Below are 5,355 nucleotides of genomic sequence, written 5' to 3' on the forward strand. Positions count from 1 at the left end.
AGCAAACAACCTAATAAAAGAAAAGTAAAACCTAATAAAAGTATTTTTGAATTTATATTTATTGACATTAAATGAACCTATGCTTTATTTTATATACATATATATATATATATTTTTTTTTTAAAGACAGGGTCTCACTCTGTTGCCTAGGTTGGAGTGCAGTGGTGTGACCATGGCTTTCTGCAGCCTTGACCTCCTGGGCTCAAGCGATCCTCTCAGCTCAGCCTCTGGAGTAGCTGGGACTACAAGTGTGTGCCGTCATGCCTGGCTAACTTATTATGTTTTGGTAGAAATGGGAGTCTCACTATGTTGCCCAGGCTGGTCTTGAACTCCTGGGCTCAAGTGATCCTCCCACCTCGGTTTCACAAAGTGGTGGGATTACAGGCATGAGCCACCATGCTCAGCCATGGACACAAACTTTGAATACTTTCAATAAGCCCTTAGTTGTCTAAAGTGATAATTTAAAATGGGAGGAATAGAAAGTCAAATACAAGAAAGACCCCAAATTTATACCCTTAATAAAATTAACATTAGTTACAAAGCAGATGGTTCTGCATTTCTTTATCATGCTACTGCACTAAGGACAATAACACCACAAGTATCTCTTTTATAGCAGCTTACCTCAAAAGCAGATTGAAACAAACAGATCCATCTTCTGAGGTCTTTAAAAGGATTACCTTTTCATTTAATTCTCAATTCTCCTGTTTTATCAAGAAAGCAAAAGAGAATTTAACTGGCACTAGATCCTTTGCAACAGGAATCTAACATCACTTTCTCTACTGAGAGGGTTTTTTTTGAAGTCAGTTTCTGCTTTTTGCTGCATCTACTTTAATTCTCCAGCCTTCTCTTCTGATGAAATATATTAGGCAGTCCACAATCTCCTCACTACAAGAAATCAAAAGATCTTAGTAATAATTAATATTAGCATTATACTTTAACTAGTGCTCTTACTTTGTACAAACTGCTTTCACATCACCTCATCTTAGCCACCTAGAGGGAATAGGTTCAGACAGGTTAAAAGTTCAGAGACTGTCCCTGTTTTCCAGCTCCAGGGGCAGTGCTTTTTTCATTAAGCATCATGACTGCAACAACACATTGATGGGAGCATTATACGATCCTAAGGCAAAGAATTTCTCTTTCCAGACACATTCTGCTGTGTAGTGGTGGGCAGAAGCAGATCTTTATTTGTGAACCTTTGCATCTAGATTAAGAAGAATCCAGGCCGGGCATTGTGGCTCACATCTGAAATACCAGCACTTTGGGAGGCTGAGGTGGGTGGACAGCTTGAGCTCAGAAGTTCAGGACCAGCCTGGGCAACATGGCGAAACCCTGTCTCTACAAAACAAATACAAAAATTAGTGGGGTGTGGTGGTGCACACTTGTAGTCCTAGCTACTTGGAAGGCTGAAGTGGGATTACTTGAGTCCAGGAAGCAGAGGTTGCAGTGAGCTGTGATCGCGGCACTGCATTCCAGCCTGGATGACAGGGCCTACTCTGTCTCAAAAAAAAAAAAAAGAAGAATCCCAGATGTTGGTGTAAGGGATCCTGAAAGACTACAAATGCTCCAGTGTAGCCCTCATAGCCTTGCCTGTCCTTGTCCCCAGGAGCTGTTCCTCCCTGCCCTCTTGCTCATGACCTCAGTCCCTAATTTCCTCCTCACCTATCTTGGTAAATCCAAATGGCTCAAACAATGGTTGCTAATCTGCAAGAAGAATTTGTTTTTTTGGCCAGTTGTTTCTGACTCAAGCTAGAGTTCAGCTGACTTCTGCTAAAGCCCCTCCTTCTTCCTCACTTTAGAACACTCCTTCAACGAGTCTTCTTATGCTGGCAATTTTGGATAAAGGCTTAATTCAAGAGTGTTTTTCATGTTACATTCACAAATTGTCCAGCTACAGTAGTGGGAGGGAGTGTGATGGAGTAGAAGGTGATGGACAATTTGAAGGCAGACAGGCTTGGGTTTGAACTTGGGTCTGCCTGTCACTTAAGTGCTCTTGTCCATCTGTAAAAGGTGAGTGACACCACCAATCCCATAGGGTTGAGAAAGAAAAGAAGCTTATCTGAGGAATGCAACCCCCTTTAACTGACCAGGCCCAAAGATGCATTGGAATGAGACAGCAGTCACGTCCCCCCATCCCCCCAGCTGAGCTAAGTAATCATTTCTAAGCTGCTTGCTCCGTGGGCTCTGACTGACAACACCAATAGCTATAAATTAACCTAACAATGCCATATGCTGGACACCACAGCTCATACCCTGTGGTTCAAACAACAGTCTAATCGCCAATCACTGTTATTTCTGTAGACCAATGAGAATTCCTGAAAAACGACGTTTGCAATTGTCCCTCTCCTGACTTTGTCCTTTTTTCTTTAAAAAATGCAAGCCTCTCACAGAAGACTAAAGTGAGCTTCGATTGTCCCATGTTTCATAAAGCATAAGACTGGCCATCTTAGTCTCTTAGTTTAATAAAAATTGATGTAACAGGCAAAAAAGAAAAAAAATTCCAATGGAAATCCTGTAGAGCCACATAAGAATAAGCAAGACTATAAATAACTTCACTCTTAATTCTGCCAGATTAAACTGTCCCCCAGTGAGGCTTTCTAGACTTAGTTGTGAGAAAGGTGGTGGACTGGAAGGTGTTACTGCCCTCCCCACATGGATGTGCAAGTCATAAGCCTCTGTGGATGCTGAGTTGTCCCATTACCTACTGACTGCAGTGGATGTCTGTATTTTGCAGGATCCTTATAGCTAGAATTAATTGTAGCTTCTTAAAAATGCTTGAAAAATCAAAAAATCTGTCAATGTTTCAGTGAGAAGATCCCTTATTAGCAAAATTATCCACAATCTTTCCTGCTCAATAATTTGCCTAGCCTAACGTCAGGGATCTAGTTTCCTCAGGATGGGCAAAGGGTAGTCTCACTATAAAGACAATTATTTTTTTTTGTTGGTGGAATGGATGAGTAGAAAATGACTGCTACCAATTTTATTTATTTTATTTTCGAGATGGAGTCTCGCTCTGTCGCCAGGCTGGAGTGCAGTGGCATGATCTCGGCTCACTGCAACCTCTGCCTCCCGGGTTCAAGCAATTCTCTTGCCTCAGCCTCCCGAGTAGCTGGGACTATAGGTATGTGCCACCAAGCCCAGCTAATTTTTGTATTTTTAGTAGAGACGGGGTTTCACCATGTTGGCCAGGATGGTCTTGATCTCTTGACCTTGTGATCTGCCTGCCTCGGGCTCCCAAAGTGCTGGGATTACAGGTGTAAGCCAGCGCGCCTGGCCTGCCATAAATTTTCTAGTGGATGTACTGTCAACTTGCTTTTGTCAAATTTCTAAAACACATAGTATGAGGCAGTGATCAATTCTACTATTGATCACTACTGTAACCTAATCTCTGTCATGTAAAAAAAGCTATAAGCAACTTCAGATTAATTGCTATGTTCACCGATTTGTCTTAAATAGGCAAAAATATCTGAAAATCAAAAATCAGAATTTCAATCCATATCCTAAGACACTGAATTTTTGGGAGCTTACTAAATTTAAAAGTTGTCATAAATGCTTTATAGAGTATATTTAGATGCTATATTCTTTTGAAATAATATATTTACAACTTGGTAAGGTCAGAGTATGAACTGACTGGCCAGTTTATCACAGCTTATTAATGTCAGTGTCACTAAAATCAGCTTTTAGGTAAAATCGGCTTTTAGGTAAACTCAGTATGCTTCTTTTTGCTATAACAAATAGACAATTGTTCTTAATATTAATGGCATGGTCTTTGACAAAAAGAGGTCATAAGAAAAACTGGGACCAGATGATAACAACACTTACATGAATTTTGTACCTGATTCACTAACATTTTAAAATGAAGATTTTAAAAAATGTATCAAATAGGTCAATTTATTTGGCTTACTGAGAGTATATATTTAACACAACTGATTCCTAAGCCTTTGGGATACAATTCTTTATTTTTAACCCTCTTTTATTGAGGTATCAAAGAAAATTAGTAAGAGTACCATTTGATAAGATGAGAAATGTGTATCCCCATGAAACGATCGCCACAATCAAGACAGTGAACACATCCACATAATCTCCCAAAGCCTCCCAGCACCCCATTGTAATTCCTCTCATCCTTCCCTGCGCCTCATTCCCAACCCAGGCAAACCCTGTTTTTTTGTCACTATCAATTATTTTGCATTTTCTAGAGTTTTATATAAATGGAATCATCCAGTATGTATTTTTATTTGGTTGGCTTCTTTCACTCAGCATATTATGAGATTCATCCATGTTATTATGTGCATCAATATTAGTAGTTCATTTGTTTTTTTTAAAGTTGCTGAGTAGTTTCCAATTGTATGTATAAACCATAATTTGTTTATTTATCTGTTCACAGACATTTCAGCTATTTCCAGTTTTGGGCTAATTACAAATAAAACTGCTGTGAATATTCTGGATATAAATCCTTTATCAGATATATGCTTTGCAAACATTTTCTCCTCATCTGTGATTTTTCATTCTCTTAAAAATGTCTTTTAGAGAGCAGACTGTTAATTTTGGTGAAGCCCAATTATCAATTTGTTCTTTTAAGAATGATTCTGGCCGGGCACGGTGGCTTATGCCTGTAATCCCAGCACTTTGGGAGGCCGAGACGGGAGGATTGCCTGAGGTCAGGAGTTTGTGACCAGCCTGGCCAACAAGTTTAAGCCCCGTCTCTACCAAAAAATACGAAAATTAGCTGGGCGTGGTGGCAGGCGCCGGTAATCCCAGCTACTTGGGAGGCTGAGGCAGGAGAATTGCTTGAACCCAGGAGGTGGAGGTTGCAGTGAGCTGAGATTGTGCCATTGTACTCCAGCCTGGGTGACAAGAAACTCTGTCTCAAAAAAAAAAAAAAAAAAAAAAAAAAAGATCCTTTTGGTGCTGTATCTAAGAAATTTTTGCATGACCTGAGGTCACAAAGATACCCTCCTTTCTTTCTTCTACAAGTTTTACTTTGTCTATAATCCATTTTGAGTTACTTATTATGGATCAAAATTCATTTTTTTGGTATATGGGCATCCAATTGCTCCAGCACCATTTGTTGCAAAGACTATCCTTTTCCCACTCAATTGCCTTTGCATCTTTGTAAAAACCCAGATATTCATATGTTGATCTATTTCTGTGCTCTCTATACTGTTCTACTGATCTATTTCTCTATATTCATACCAATACCACAGTATTTTGGTTACTGTAGCTTTTTTTGTTTCTTTTTTGAGAGAGGGTCTTCTTCTATTGCCCAGGCTGGAGTGCAGCGGCACGATCTTGGCTCACTGCAACCTCCACCTCCTGGGTTCAAGTGATCCTCCCTCCTCAGCCTCCCAAGTAGCTGGA

The sequence above is a fragment of the Nomascus leucogenys genome, chromosome 25 (genome assembly GCF_006542625.1).
Source record: "Nomascus leucogenys isolate Asia chromosome 25, Asia_NLE_v1, whole genome shotgun sequence".
NCBI lineage: Eukaryota > Metazoa > Chordata > Mammalia > Primates > Hylobatidae > Nomascus > Nomascus leucogenys.